The sequence below is a fragment of the Muntiacus reevesi genome, chromosome 3 (genome assembly GCF_963930625.1).
Source record: "Muntiacus reevesi chromosome 3, mMunRee1.1, whole genome shotgun sequence".
NCBI classification, from domain to species: Eukaryota; Metazoa; Chordata; class Mammalia; order Artiodactyla; family Cervidae; genus Muntiacus; species Muntiacus reevesi.
Window position 1 is genome coordinate 180,716,988 of NC_089251.1, and position 17,548 is coordinate 180,734,535.

Genomic DNA, 17,548 nt, shown 5'->3' on the forward strand with positions numbered 1-17,548 from the left:
CAAGTGTTTTCTCCCCATCTGTGGCCTATCTTTTCATTCTCTTAATATACTTTTTATCCTTTGCTTACTTCAGTCTACATTCCAGACAATTCTTACTTACTATCCAGTTTCTTACTTCCCTCCTTAGCTGTTTCTAATCTGGGGTGACATCTATCCATCAGATCCAATATTACTTCATTTTATTATTAGAATTTCTATTTGGTTCCTTTTGAAATCTGCATTTCATGTTCCCTGAAAAAAAATTTTTTTCAAGATTTTCATTTATTTATTTAACCATAGAAATAATAGTTGCTTTACAGTCTCTGATGCATTCAAGATGTGATTTACAAAATTGGCTATATTATTTTCTATGTCTCACTATGATGCCTTCTTTCTACAAGAGCCTAGTTTTCTTTGCTTACAGGAGTCATTTATTTTACTTAGAGGTAAAGAACCTTCCTGACAATACAGGAGACATAAGAGATGCGGGTTCCATCCCTGGGTAAGAAAGATCCCTGGAGGAGGAAATGGCAACCCACTCCAGTATTCTTGCCTGGAGAATCCCAGGGACAGAGGAGCCGGTGGGTTACAGTCCTTAGGGTTGCAAAGAGTCAGACACAACTGAAGCAACATAGCACATAGCAAAATATATTGTAGGAGTGAATTGTATAAAATATAGGAATGAAGAAGTTAATAGAGTTCACTCTCCCTTCATGAAAGATAATCTTTTGTTTCTGTTAGGGGACTGGAGATGTTACTTGTCTTACTTTAATTTTTAGTCAAGGCTTAAGATTGCCTTCAACCCCACCCTTACCCCTCACAAGAGATACCAAGGTGAGCAATGGACACTTTACCTTAGATCTTTCTTTACTCTAAAGGATTATCCCTTTGTGGTCACAGCCTAATATCTCATTTCAGTTTACCAAATAAATTAGAATTATCACATTATCTATTTTATAAGTGAAGCTCTCCACTTTGTAAAGTTTGGGCTTTCATTTTCACTTTTATGTGAATGAGGTGTTTCAGTTTCACAGCTCTTTCTAACTAATTGGCCAGTGCCCGCAAAATACAAACAACTTTGTTTGCCTTTTCCTTCCCCAAGATTTTGGCCTAAAGATTTCTCAATATCTTCAAAACTCTTAAGCTGATTTTTAAACTGATTTTCATCCAGCTCTTTTAGTTTCCCTAATTAGGAAGGTTGATCTTAGTCACCTGGCCTATCATTGCAGGAAGTAGAATCTGTTTTATAGAAAGATTACTTGCTATAAATATATTCACATGTGTACATTCTATGTTGTAGATAAGTTGACAGATTTAGATTATGTTGGCCTTGATCAGAATTAATAGCAATTATTATTATGCAAAGATGAGTTTGATTGGGCTAGCAGAGAAATCACAGATTAGGATATGAAGTTTAACTATGGTGAACTTCAGGCAAATCTCAGGGGATGAAGAGAAGGTTAGATTTTATTAGGCTCTGGGAAGAAGTTAGGGAAGATTGTCCTGAAAAAAAATTCACTGGAGGAGAATTAGAGTTCAGAATTGTGATTCTGAACAATGGTTACAAGTGACAGATAGTTTGTTGTTACTGAGGAATGCAGAAATCTTCTTTCTTCCTGTTGACTATTTATGTTTATATAAGGGGTATATGTATGAGAGCTCTTCTTTCATGGCTTCCTGACTCCACTATAAATCAGGTTACTTTATCCATTTCACTTTCCCCCTCTTTGATCAATATCTTTCTCTGAAAGCATCATTGATCAAGCATCATGTCATTTTTTTGTTTGTTTGTTTGAAATATTTTTTGTCTGTTTGAGTTCCTTTGTGCCAGGAAGGACCTTTTCTGGAAGTCATGTCCCACATGAAGGGGGAGAGAGCAAGTAGCAGTCTTAAACTATTGGGGTCACAGGAGTGTGGAGGAGGGGCTCTCAGGAGTCTTCCATTCTTAAGTTTCTATTTTGTCAAGGTTGTAAGCAATGGAGATTATCTCAAAGTGATGAGCTAATGTCATTCTGTTTGGTGCATTATTTCTGCAGATACCTGACAGGTAAGAGATATACAATTTAAAAATAATTATACAGGCATAATTAAAAATAATATGAAAAATCTAGTTTGAATAGTTGTTTTAAGGCATGAACCTAGGCTTGAAGTCTGCCAACTGAACAAAACCAAGGACCATGAGGAATCAAGTGAAATTTACAAGCAGATTCCTAATTTTATGCAATTGAGTTTCTACTTTCCCAAAGAAAATTATCTAAGTTTCTATGTATACACCACCTTGCTCTACTAGGAGGTAGTTAAGGGTTATTTGATTAATTAATATGGATGAAGCTAAGGAATCTAATGACTTATTGTTGAGCAACTATTATTGCTATAGCAGTAAAGTCAGCTATGTTACCTAGAGTAGTGATAGCCAAGCCAAGGAAGGAGTAAAGATCTGCCAAAGGAGGAAATTCAGAGTCATAGACCTCATTAGGTGGTTCACATTTGAATTTTTTGATGTAGGCCTAACAACCCACAGTTGATCAACCCAGATCAATTGTGAATGGATAGTGGAACAACTAGGTATCCTAATTAGTACTGTCCTCTCATTCACCAACAATCCAGGTATTTATAAGCTCAGGGATGATGTCAAAATCCACAGAAGAAGATGAAGCCAGACAGGGTGCAGAGGACTTCAGGTAAGCTTGTTTTGTTTATTTAGATCCTGCTGAAATGGAGTTATTTGAAGTGATCAAGCAGGGATCAGGTACAAACCACGAATATTTATATAGATAGTAGATACACTTTTAGAGTAGTCCATCACTTTGGAATATTATGGAAGTAGTGAGCCTTTCTGAGGAGGCCTTACAAATAGCTGTGAAAAGAAGAGAAGTGAAAAGCAAAGGAGAAAAGGAAAGATATTCCCATTTGAAAGCAGAGTGCCAAAGAATAGCAAGGAGAGATAAGAAAGCCTTCCTCGGCAATCAGTACAAAGAAATAGAGGAAAACAATAGAATGGGAAAGATTAGAGATCTCTTCAAGAAAATTAGAGATACCAAGGGAACATTTCATGCAAAGATGGGCTCAATAAAGGACAGAAATGGTATGGACCTAACAGAAGCAGAAGATATTAAGAAGAGGTGGAAAGAATACACAGATTAACTGTACAAAAAAGATCTTCACTGCCCAGATAATCATGATGGTGTGATCACTCACCTAGAGTCAGACATTCTGGAATGTGAAGTCAAGTGGGCCTTAGGAACCATCACTACGAACAAAGCTAGTGGAGTTGATGGAATTCCAGTTGAGCTATTTCAAATCCTGAAAGCTGATGCTGTGAAAGTGCTGCACTCAATATGCCAGCAAATTTGGAAAACTCAGCAATGGCCATAGGGCTGGAAAAGGTCAATTTTCATTCCAACCCCAAAGAAAGGCAATGCCAAAGAGTGCTCAAACTACCGCACAATTGCACTCATCTCACACGCTAGTAAAGTAATGTTCAAAATTCTCTAAGCCAGGCTTCAGCAATACGTGAACTGTGAACTTCCAGATGTTCAAGCTGGCTTTAGAAAAAGCAGAGGAACCAGAGATCAAATTTCCAACACTGCTGGATCATGGAAAAAGGAAGAGAATTCCAGAAAAACCTCTATTTCTGCTTTATTGACTATGTCAAAGCCTTCGACTGTGAGGATTACAATAAACTGTGGAAAATTCTGAAAGAGATGGGAATACCAGACCTCCTGACCTGCCTCTTGAGAAACCTGTATGCAGATCAGGAAGCAACAGTTAGAACTGGACATGAAACAACAAACTGGTTCCAAATAGGAAAAGGAGTCCGTCAAGGCTGTATATTATCACCCTGCTTATTTAACTTATATGCAGAGTACATCCTGAGAAACGCTGGGCTGGAAGAAGCACAAACTAGAATCAAGATTGCCAGGAGAAATATCAATGACCTCAGATATGCAGTTGACACCACCCTTATGGCAGAAAGTAAAGAAGAACTAAAGAGCCTCTTGACAAAGTGAAAGAGGAGAGTGAAAAAGTTGGTTTAAAGCTCCACATTCACAAAACTAAGATCATGGCATCTGGTCCCATCACTTCATGGGAAATAGATGGGGAAAGAGTGGAAACAGTGTCAGACCTTATTTTGGGGGCTCCAAAATCACTGCAGATGGTGATTGCAGCCATGAAATTAAAAGACACTTACTCCTCGGAAGGAAAGTGATGACCAACCTAGATAGCATATTAAAAGCAGAGCCATTACTTTGCCAACAAAGGTCTGTCTGGTCAAGGCTATGGTTTTACTAGTGGTCATGTATGGATGTGAGAGTTGGACTGTGAAGAAAGCTGAGCGCTGAAAATTGATACTTTTGAACTTTGGTGTTGGAAAAGACTCTTGAGAGCCCCTTGGACTGCAAAGAGATCTAACCAGTCCATCCTAAAGGAGATCAGTCCTCGGTGTTCATTGGAAGAACTTGTGCTGAAGCTGAAACTCCAGTACTTTGGCCACTGCATGTGAAGAGTTGTCTCATTGGAAAAGACCCTGATGCTGGTAGGGATTAGGGGCAGGAGGAGAAGGGGGCGACAGAGGATGAGATGGCTGGATGGCATCTCCGACTCGATGGGCATGAGTTTGAGTAAACTCTGGGATTTGGTGATGGACAGGGAGGCCTGGCGTGTTGTGATTCATGGGGTTGCAAATAGTCAGACACGACTGAGTGACCGAACTGAACTGAGTGAGCTTTTCTTAAGTATAACGGAGATAAAGTTTTAAATGCCCATATGTTTAATATTGCTAGATGGCCATATTCCTATGAATAACTTTGGCTATTATTAACATTCTTTGAAATTTCAAAATTGGCCCCCATGGAAGTAGAAGAGAACCACCTGCTGATACCTTTGCCAAAATAATCTGGAAAATTTACTAGAAGTGCCAAATAATTGACCCCATAAAAGAAAAAACAATATTGAAAATCTAATAATTGTTAGTTGATAAAAAGACAGAGCTCTGAGAGCTCTGTTTTCAGGCAAATAATAACCCAGTCCTGCAGGACTCTCTAAATTCCTTGTTACTTACTACATGCATTGAAATATTGGTTAACTGATAAATTGATAACAATTATGTATCAATCCGTTCAGTTCAGTTACTCAGTCATGTCCGACTCTTTGTGACCCATGGACTGCAGCATGCCAAGCCTCCCTGTCCATCACCAGCTTTCTGAGTTTACTCAAACTCATGTCCATTGAGTCAGTGATGCCATCCAATCATCTCATCCCCTGTCGTTCCCTTCTTCTCCTGCCTTCAATCTTTCCCAGCATCAGGGTCTTTTCAAATAAATCAGTTCTTTGCATCAGGTGGCCAAAGTATTGGTATCAATACTGGTGGATAAATATTAATAAAGCCACTATAAGTGCAGCAACAATGCAAAATCAAGTAGAGAGATCAAGATTTTAAAATAGCCATTTGATTTATCAACTAATATTTATATATATGCCATTTTACACGTTGACTGTACTACAGTTTAAGGAATGTGGTAAGTAATTTGAATGACTAGTGCAGATGTTGATAAAGAATTACATGTTTACAATTACATTAGTTTGGTAGAGCCACCATAAAAGGCTGAGTGCTTGAAATAAATAAAAATTTATTTCTAACTGTTTTGAAATCTAGAAGTTCGAGATCAAGTTGTCAGCAGGATAGATTTTTTCTTGGGCCTCCCTACTTGACCTTCAAATTTTCACTATGTCCTCACATAATCTTTCTTCTATACACACATCCCTGGTGAGTTCTAATCTCTTTTCACAAACATATCTACTGGATTAGGGTCTGCACCAAAGGTTTCATTATAACTTAATCACCTCGTTCAAGGCCCCATCTCTAAAGAAAATCACATTGCAAGATTCTGGAGGTTGGGCCTCAACATACGATTTGGGGGAGGGGGCACAATTCAGCCCATAACAAATACTTATTTCAGGTATATCCAGATTTCATAGAGATCTAATAGTCAACTAGTTATTCTTTAATCCCTTCTGACAAATTAAAGTGATTTCAACTATTGGGCTCAATTCTTGTTCTGGCTTCTGATGGATTATAACAGAGTCATCCAATTCCTATCATTGTAACTATTCAATTAACAAGGATTGAAAGATCCCTGAAATGATCTTGTTGTATACAACACATCTTACAAAATTAACAACGATTGAAAGATCTCTGAAAAGATCTTGTTGTATACAACACATCTTACAAAATGGTACCTGAGAGCATGCATGGAAATTGCCTTACCTATTGCTCTTCTTTACAAGGCATCTTGAAGATTCCTTTCCTGTACTACAGACTTTTATTTTCTTATATTTGGATGACATATTTTGTATGTCAGATGTGGAGCGTACAGATAAAGTATCCTTACACGTGTGGTGATGTATTCAGATTGCCTTGCAGTACAGGGCATTGAGGCAGAGGAGAAACTGTACATCATTATAAGTTCAGAGCCTAAAAACCATCCCAACTGAATCAAGCGAACTTCTCATTGCTATCTAGTGCTTGGTATATTGGCAGTTAAATAAAACTATTACTGGAAAGAATGCATTATATCAGCTTGGCTAGGATTATATTAAAAAAATAATTTTAGTTTCAAAGCCTGGATGGGAAAATAAATGTAATTAGAGATTAATATGAATCTTCTGGAATATTCTCATAGTTACTGCTATCAGAGACTAAAAGAATGTACAATAATCACTTAAGTATGCATTTGAATCCAGAGGCTTGAACCTGAGAAGACTTTTCCCCTTGTTAGCTTTGATTATATGAAGGTCAGAGGAGGTCTGGGCTGAATTCAAGTACTGAATTCGACAAGTCATGCACTAGTTCTTAAAATGAATAATAAGTGTGCATGTCAAGAAGACTTGCCTAGCAAGTGTGAAGAGAAGTATGAAGTGAAAGAAACTTTTCACGTGACAATTATGAGGCAGGAAAATGGACACATGGAGTATTTTTAGATACATAATATGCTAAAATTATGTCAGTTTGTTGAGGTCACCCTCAAGGATTTTAGAATTCAGAGAAGAACAACATTGCTCCTCTTTTGGCTAAAGTGTTGGCCAAACCTGAGAAGCAATGTTGACCAGCTGACAAAGTAGTAGAACATATATTCTAGTCCTCTAAATTTTTCTATTATTCTTTGTTATTTCCAAACTTCTCCATGACCTTAATCAATTTACTTAATTCTCCGTTAGCTCATATTCTCTACCAAATTATAATCATTCCAAATGATCCCTCTGCTTCCTAATTTTCACTTGTAATATTATCAGGTACGTTTATGCTTTATTATGCATGAAGAATACAGGAAAGTAAACCAACCAAAAATACTTTCAAAGTAAAATATATCATTCCCACTTGTAAGAAGTTCATAGTCAGAAAAGGGAAAAAATACAGATCTGTATGTATTTTAAAAGAGTCATCCAGGAGAGAACATGATGGCGGAGGAGTAGGTTGGACGTGGAGTACATCTCTCTCCACAGATACATCAGTAATACACCTTCAGACACAGAAGTGCATGCAGAACACCAGCTGGAAGCAGGCAAGAGTACCTGACCAGTGGAAAATAATACATAGACCCATGCAAAACTCGGCAGGATGAAGGAACTAGGGGGAGAAACAGGAGTGTTAGTAGAACTGGACCTGCCCTCAGCGGGTGGGGGAACTGAAGCAGGGGTCCATCCCCACACTGGGGCAGTTGTCTGAGTTAGAGGAGAAACATTTAAGGCTGAGAGTGAAACAGCAGATCTGTGTCAGCCTAAATGAAATGAGAATCAGACAGTCCTTGCCTCAGCCATACATACCCCGGACAGGGATGCAGGTCCCCTAGAAGACGCATGGCTGGGAGCTGGAGTTTAGGAGTTGTGGAGTTTTCCCAGAGCAAGGGCTGCTGTTAACTGCCGAAAGATGGATCAAGGGGATGCGAGGGAGGAGACGGGTGGGAAATGCCTGTGGAGGAAAGCCAGGCAGCCATGGAAGCCAGGCGATAGGGCTGAGTCATGCAAAGGGGGTGGAGCCATCCCCATAACCGCTCTCTCCCCACAGGCCAGCATCAGCAGCTGAACAATAACGAGGCTGGCCCATCAAATGCCGGACACTCTGGACTACTGAGTAGGACCCCAGCCAGGGGGCCCTCTATGTGTCTGACGTGCCAAAGAACAGAGATGGAACCCAGGGAAGGGAGCCCTGTAAGTGCCTGAACTGGCAGAGCTATGGAGAAAGACTGGCCAAAGAGGCCTTCTGATGGTCAGCTACAAGAGGCTTGAAAAAAGACACTGATAGGGCCATATCCCCTGCGGCAGAGGCAGTCCGTGTCCCCGCACACTTGGCGCCACCAGGGTCCCTGCAAACCAAGCAGCTACACCACCTTCACACTCAAACCTCACAGGGGCAGAGCTGCCAAAGGCAAAAAACAAAACAAAACAAAAAAAACCCTTGCGTCTATGCACGCAGGGACACTTGAGTTGTGTGCAACTCTTTGAGACCTTGTGGACTGTGGCCTGCCAGGCTTCTCTGTCAGGGAAGGGGAGTGGTTCTCCAGGAAAGAATATTGGAGTGTATTGGCCAATATTGGTTGCCATTCCCTTCTAGAGCACTTTATTTCCCGCTGCCCTAGCCACCAACTCCCCTGAATACCTGGTGCTGCCAGAACCCCTGCCACCCAAGCAGCTGCACCACCTCCACACCTGGCACTCACAGGGGCAAACCCAAGTCCTCCAGAGAAGTCTCGGGAGCAAACCTCAGTGGACGACCCACATGCAGAGGTGGAAATAAAACCAGAATTGAAAACCAGGGGCAATGTGACTAAAGAAGACCCAAAGCCTTCCTACCAGCTGTACAAGATGCAGATTAAATCCACGTGATCAACTAGGCTGACTCTGTGTCTATGGAATACATAAAATGACATTGAGAGCTCCCGCAAAAGAAAACACAATAGTTTTGATAGCTGTGGACATTGGAGGCAAGAACACACAGAAATAGGACCAGATTAGAATCTGAACCAGAGAAGGAAATGGCAACCCACTCCAGTGTTCTTGCCTAGAGAATCCTATGGACAGAGGAGCCTGCTGGGCTGCCCTCTATGGGGTCGTACAGAGTCGGACACGACTGAAGCGACTTAGCAGCAGCAGCAGCAGAATCTGAGCTGCCCCCACGCAGGTCCAGAGACCAGCAGAGTTTGGAGGGCATCCTAGGGAGGCGAGGTGGACTGTGACTCCCAGCGAGGGAAAGGACTCTGAGAGCAGTGACTCAAGAAAAAATAATTATTATTCATATGTTTTGACTTGTTCTACAGATTCTTTTGGTTTTTTTTTTTTCTTTTCCTTCCCTCTGCTGTAATTGTTGATTTTATTGGCACTATGAAATCTAATTAAGCTTTTGAGTTTTCACATTTTTATTGTTATAAACCTTGGCCTCTACATTGGGCTTTTGCAGTTTTTTGCACTTCTGTGGAATTTTCTTTTTTATTGGCTTTTTTCTCTCTCTCTCTTTTTTTAATTTTAATTTTCAAATTTAAAAAATCTGTTATTATTTGTATACTTTTATTTCTTTGTTTGCTTTTCCTACTGTTCTGTTCCCCTTGCAGTTAATCTTTAATGTATACAAGTCTTCTTTAATTACCTCTATTTAACTTTGCATATCTATTCTTTCTTTCTTGTCTTTCTTTCCTTTCTTCTCAACTTACTTGTTAGTTTTGTTTTCATTGTTTTTTTCCCCACTTGGCACCTTGCTTTAGTTCTGTTTTCCATTTTGTGCTTTAGTTAGTTTTGTTCTTAACTGGTAGATATAATTTTTGGTTTTGTTTGTTCAACGGGTCCATTATTGCACTTTATTTTTGTTGGACTGTTTTGATTTTGCTTATGGGTATATATGTATATGTGTATATTCCATTATTTTAATTATTATTTTCCTGATTTTATAACTGTCATTTGTCTGGGGTTCATCTTTTGTTTCTCATTTAAAGGTATTTGTTTTAATCTCACTTAATGCTTCTTGCAATACTTGACTTGGACTTCCCTGATGGCTCAGAGGTTAAAGTGTCTGCCTGTAATGTAGGAGACCTGGGTTTGATCCCTGGGTCAGGAAGATCTCCTGGAGAAGGAAATGGCAACCCATTCCAGTATTCTTGCCTGGATTATCCCATGGATGGAGGAGCCTGGTGGGCTACAGTCCACTGGGTCACAAAGAGTCGGACACGACTGAGCGACTTCACTCACTTCATTAATGCTATAATAAACCACTTGTGGCATCTTCGTTCCTGACCACAAATCAAGCAATGAACCTTTGGAGTGGAAGCACTGACTCCAAGATCCTAGACTACCAGAGAACTAACTCTAGGGAGAATCAAACACTGAGAACTCACACAAAGGAAACCACTTGGATACAAAACCTGGAATCACCCAACCACCAGTAACACCTGTGTGGGATACCTCATCTAAACAACAAACAAAACAAAAATGCAAGCCCAATCATGAGCAGACAGGATTGCCACCTCACTCAGCCTTGCCCATCAAAAGAAAAACAAACAGATGACAACAACAACAAAAAAATAAAAAACTCAGCACTAATCTCACCCTATGTGAAGCTTACACAAACCACTGGACCAGCCTAAGGAAGGCAGAAACCAAAAGGAAGAAAGAATTCAGCCTTGAAGCCTGGGAAAAGAAGATTTCAAACACAGTAAGTTAAAATAATAATAATAATAATGAAAAGGCAGAGAAATACTACACAAATGAAGAAAAACAGAGGTCCAAATAAATGAAGAGGAATTAGGCAAACTACCCGAAAAAGTATTCAGAATAATGATAGTAAAGACTATCAAAAACCTTGAAAACAAAATGGAGAAAATGCAAGAATCGATTAACAAAGACCTAGAAGAATTAAAGAATAAACACACAGATTAAAACAACACAATTACTGAAATTAAAAATACTCTATAAGGAATCAATAGCAGAATATCGGAAGCAGAAGAACAAATCAGTGAGCTAGAAGGCAAAATGGTGGAAATGACTTCTGAAGAGCAGAGTTAGGTAAAAAGAATGTAAAGAACTGAGGATAGTCTCAGAGACCTCTGGGACAATATCAAATGCACCAACATTCGAATTATAGGGGTCCCAGAAGAAGAAAAGAAAAAGAAAGGGTATGTGAAAATTTTTGAAGAGATTATAGTTGAAAATTTCCCCAACATGGAAAAGGAAATAGTCCAAGTCCAAGAGGTGCAAATAGTCCCATACAGAATAAACCCAAGGAGAAACACACCAAGACACATGCTAATCAAACTAGCAAAGATTAAACACAAAGAAAGAATATTAAAAGCAGCAAGGGAAAAGCAACACATAACATACAAGGGAAACCCCATATATTTAACAGCTGAGCTTTCAGCAGAAACTCTTCAGGCCAGAAGGGAATGGCAGGATATATTTAAAGTACTGAAAGGGAAAAATCTACAACCAAGATTACTGTACCCAGCAAGGATCTCTTTCAAAATTGATGGAGAAATAAAAAGCATTTCAGACAAGCAGAAGTTAAGAGAATTCAGTACCACCAAACCAGATTTACAACAAATGTTAAAGGGACTTACATAGTCAAGAAATGCAAGAAAAGCAAAAGATCTACAAAATCAACCCCAAACAATTAAGAAAATCACAATAGGAATATGTATATCAATAATTACTTTAAATGTAAATGGATTAAATGCTCCAACTAAAAGGCTAGACTGGCTGAATGGATTAAAAAAACAAGACCCATATATATGCTGTCTACAAAAAACCCACTTCAGACTTAAAGACATATAGACTGAAAGTGAGAGGATGAAAAAATATATTCCATGCAAATAGGAAGCAAAAGAAAGCTGGAGTAGCAATTCTCATATCAGACAAAATGGACATTATCTATGCACCCAACATAGGAGCACCTCTATATATAAAACAAACACTAACAGACATAAAAGGAGAGACTGACAGTTACACAATAATAGTAGGTGACTTTAACATCCCACTCACAACAAAGGACAGGTCATCAAAACAGAAAATTAATAAGAAACACAAGTCTTACATGATGCATTAGATGAGATGGATCTCATCAATATCTTCAGCACGTTTTATCTAAATGCAGAAGAATATACCTTCTCAAGTGCACATGGAACATTCTCTAGGATAGACCACATCTTGAGTCACAAATCAAACCTCAGTAAGTTTAAGAAAACTGAACTTGTATTCAGCATCTTCTCCAACCACAATGCTATAAGACTAGATATCAATTAAAAGAAAAAAACCTGTAAAAAACACAAACACACGGAGATCAAACAAAACATTTCTAAATAACCAACAGATTACTGATGAAATCAAAAGGGAAATAAAAAAATTCTAGAAAAAAATGACAATGAAAACATGACAACTCAAAATGTATGCGATGCAGCATAAGCAGTTCTCAGAGGGAAGTTTATAACAATACAATCATACTTCAAGAAACAAGAAAAACATTGAATAGACAACCTAATTTACACCTAAAAGCCAGAAAGAAAAACACCAATATAGTATACTAATACATACATATGGAATTTAGAAAGATGGTAACGATAACCCTGTATGCGAGACAGTAGAAGAGACACAGATGTATAGAACAGTCTTTTCGACTCTGTGGGAGAGGGCAAGGGTGGGATGATGTGGGAGAATGGCATTGAAACATGTAAATTATTATATGTGAAACAAATCGCCAGTCCAGATTTGGTTCATGAGACAGGTGCTCGGGCCTGGTGCACTGGGATGACCCAGAGGGATGGGATGGGGAGGGAGAGGGTAGGGAGTTCAGGATGGAGAACACATGTACACCCATGAGAGATTCAAGTCAATGTATGGCAAAAACAATACAATATTGTAAAGCAAAATAAATAAATACAACTAAAAAAAAAAAAAAAACTGGGAAAAGGAGAACAAAAAAGCCCTAAAATTAGAAGGAAAGAAATCATAAAGATCTGAGTAGAAATAAATGAAAAAGAAATGAGAAATAATAGTAAAGATTAATAAAACTAAAAGCTGGTTCTTTGAGAAGATAAGCAAAATTGACAAACCTTTAGCCAGACTCATCAAGATAAAAGAGAGATAAATCAAATCAAGAAAACTAGAAATGAAAAAGGAGAGGTTACAACAGACAATGCAGAAATACAAAGGATTATAAGAGACTCTTATGAATAATTATATGGAAATAAAATGGATAACCTGGAAGGAATGGACAGATTCTGAGAAAATTTCAACCTTCCAAGACTGAAACAGGAAGAAATAGAAATTATGAACAACTCAATTACAAGCACTGAAATTGAAGCTGCAATCTAAAATCTCCCAAAAAAACAAAAGCTCAGGACCAGGTGGTTTAATGCCTGTACTCCTAAAACTATTTCAAAAAATTGCAGAGGAAGGAATGCTTCCAAAATCATTCTATGAGGCCACCATTACCCTGATACCAAAATCAGCCAAGACAACACAAAAAAGAAAACTACAGGCCAATATCACTGATGAACATAGATGCACAATCCTGAACAAAATTTTAGCAAACAGAATTCAACAACACACCAAAAAAGCTCATACACCATGATCAAGTTGGGTTTCTTCTTGGGATGCAAGGATTCTTCAATATATGCAATCAATCAATGTGATACACCATGTTAACAAATTGAAAAATAAAAAACATATGACAATCTCAATAGATGCAGAAAAAGCCTTTGACAAAATTCAGCCCCCATTTATGATTCAAACTCTTCACAAAATGGGCATAGAAAGAACCTGCCTCAACACAGTAAAGGTCATACATGATAAGCCTACAACAAACATTAATCTCAAAGGTGAAAAACTGAAAGCATTCCTTCTAAGATCAGGAACAAGACAAAGGTGTCCACTTTCATCACTATCATTCAACAGAATTTTGGAAGCCCTAGCTACAGCAAACAGAGAAGAAAAGAAAATAAAAGTAATCCAGATCTGAAAAGAAGTCAACTCACTGTTTGCAGATAACATGATACTGTTCATAGAAAACCCTAGAGATAGTATCAGAAATTTACTAGAACAAATTGGTGAATTTAGCAAAATAGTAGGATACAAAGTCAATACACAGAAATCACTTGCATTTCTATATACTAACAATGAAAAATCAGAAAGGGAAATTAAGGAATCAATCCCACTCACCATTGCAACAAAAATAATACATCTAGGAATAAACTTACCTGATGAGACAAAAACACTGTGCACAGAAAATTATAAGACACTGATGAAATAAATCAAAGACAGCAAAAACAGATGAAGAAATATTTCATGTTCCTGGGTAGGAAGAATCAATACTGTGAAAATGACTATACTACCAAATGCAATCTACAGATTCAATGAAATCCCTATCAAATTACCAATGGCTTTTTTCACAGAACTAGAACAGTTCATATGGAAACACAAAAGACCCCGAATAGCCAAGGCAGTCTTGAGAAAGAAGAATGGAGCTGGAGGAATCAACTGCTTTGACTTCAGATTATACTATAAAACTACAGTCAGTACAGACAGGATGGTACTGGCACAGAAACAGAAGAATAGAACAATGGAATAAGATAGAAAGACCAGAAACAAACCTATGCACTTATGGGTACCTTATTTTTGACAAAGGAGGCAAGAATATACAATGAGGCAAAGATAGCCTCTTCAATAAATGGTGCTGGGAAAACTGGACAGTTACATGTAAAAGAATGAAAGTAGAACACTTCCTAATACCATACGCAAAGATAAGCTCAAAATAGATTAAAGACCTAAATGTAAGACCAGAAACTATAAAACCCTTAGAGAAAAACATAGGAAGAACACTCGATGAGATAAATCAAAGCAAGATCCCCTATGACGCACCTCTTAGAATAATGGAAATAAAAACAGAAGTAAACTTAAAAGCTTTTGCACAGCAAAGGAAACTATAAGCAAGATGAAAAAACAACCCTCAGAATGGGAGAAAATGATAGCAAATGTAACAACTGACAAAGGATTAATATCCAAAATATACAAGCAGCTCATACAACTTAAAACCAGAAAAACAAACAATCCTATCAAAAAGTGGGAAAAAGACCTAAACAGACATTTCTCCAAAGAAGACATACAGATGGCTAAGAAGCACATGAAAAGATGCTCAACATCACTCATTTTGTAGCAAATCAAAACTACAATGAGATATCACCTCACACTGATCAGAATGGTCATCATCAAAAAGTCTACAAACAATAAACGCTGGAAAGGGTGTGGAGAAAAGGGAAATTTCTTGCACTGTTGGTGGGAATGTAAATTGATACAGCCACTATGGATGATGGTATGGAGATTCCTTAAAACCTAGGAATAAAACCACCATATGACCCAGGAATCCCACTCCTAGGCATATACCCTGAGGAAATCAAAATTGAAAAAGATACATGTATCCCATTGTTCACTGCAGCACTGTTTACTAGAGCTAGGATATGGAAGCAACATAGATGTCCATTGACAGATGAATGGATAAAGAAGTTGTGGTACATATACATGATGGAATATTACTTAGCCATAAAAAGGAATGCATTATAATCAGTTCTAATGAGGTGGATGAACCTAGAGCCTATTATACAGAGTGAAGTAAGTCAGAAAGAGAAAGAAAATATTGTATTCTAACACATATATATGGAATCTAGAAAAATGGTACTGAAGAATTTACTTACAGGTCGGTAGTGGAGAAACAGACGTAGAGAATAGACTTAGGGACATGGAAAGAGGGGAGGAGAGGGTGAGATTTGTGGAGAGAGTAACATGGAAACTTACATTACCATATGTAAAATAGATAGCCAACAGGAATTTGCTGTATGGCTCAGGAAACTCAAACAGGGGTCTGTATCAACCTAGAGGGGTGGGATGGGGAGGGAGATGGGGGGGAGGTTCAAAAGAGAGGGGATATGTGCATACCTATGGCTGCTTCATGCTGAGGTTTGACAGAAAACAACACAATTCTGTAAAACAACTATCCTTCAGTTAGAAAATAAATAAATTTAAAAAAAAAACAAAAAACCAAAGAGTCATCCAACAAGCAAGTGTGAAACAGAGACATTTTCAGCCCAATTTCAAAAGAAATATTCTTGATCTGTTTATTGGCTGTTTTTTCTTTGCATTGTCCACATATTATGCTAATTTCTTAACATCTTATTATGTCATACAGTCTCCTCCATATTTCTCCTTCAGTATGAAGAACAACCATGAAGCCAGGTATTATTTTCATTTTGTAAATGAGGGACTGAATTCTTGAAAACTTAGTTAACTTACTCAAATTCACTTCACCACAACTGTTCTAAAAAATAAAAAAATAAAAAAAGGAATACAAAAAACAGTGTCTACAACCTGCTTCTTAATGCTTTGGTTAGATTTTTGTGGCCTCACTTTCTGTTTGGCAAGTGTTAAGCATGTATAAAGTCAAATACTTTGGGTCAGCTCAAATTATTTAAAAAAATAGACCATACCTTTTTGATATTTGTAAATGAGTGAATGGAGCTGAATTGACATAAACAAATCCGTATTTCTACCTTCTGTCTCTTTCTCTGTCCTATATATTCTTTGTTCCAGGATGAAAAAAAAGAAAAGAAAAGGAAACTCAGTAATTTTATAATTTTATTTCTTTATATTTTTGGTTGTGCTGGATCTTCATTGCTGTAAGGGAATTTTTCTAGTTGTGGCGAGCAGGGGGTTACTCTTCAATTATGCTGCACGGACTTCTCATTGCGATGGCTTCTCTTATTGTGGAGCATGGATTCTAGGCATGCGAGCTTCAGTAGTTACAGCACCCAGGCGCTAAAGCACGGGCTCAGTAGTTATGGCACATGAGCTTAGTTGCTTTGCGGTGGATGGGATCTTGCCGCACCAGGGATCAAACCCATATCTACTGAATTGGCAAGGAGATTCTTTACCACTAAGCCACCAGGGAAGACCTGAAACTCAGTGATTTTAGAATGGAATGTATTTGTTAACTATGGGTACACACTTTCCAAGACCAGGTTTTTTCCAGAAGTTAATTAAGCATGTAATTATTTTTGTATTTTTGTTTTGTATTCCTAGTGTCTAACAAGGTGCTGTAGATTCCCCTTAAATGTTTATTGGCTTGATTCAACATCAATAGAAGGCTAAAAGGAGATGCCAAGGTGTAGAAAAACACAAATACAAGTAAGGAAGACATGTGCATGCATATGATAATAGTTTCCACATACTGTAAATACCAAGCTTCCCAGGTGTTGCTAGTGGTAAAGAACCGGCCTGCCAGTGCAGGAGACATAGGAGACAAGGGCTCAATATTCTTGCCTGGAGAATCTCACGGATAGAGGAGTCTGGTAGGCTAAAGTCCATAGGGTTGCAAAGAGTTGGACACAACTGAAGCAATGTAGCATGCATGCACTATGAATACCATACAAAAAGCTGCTTGTGCTAAATGCAAACTGATGCTAATCTCCCCATCACCCCCAGTCTTTCTTATTTTCAACTCAGTCAAGCAGCTTTCAAAGGCAAGAGGAGCTTTGCAGCTCCC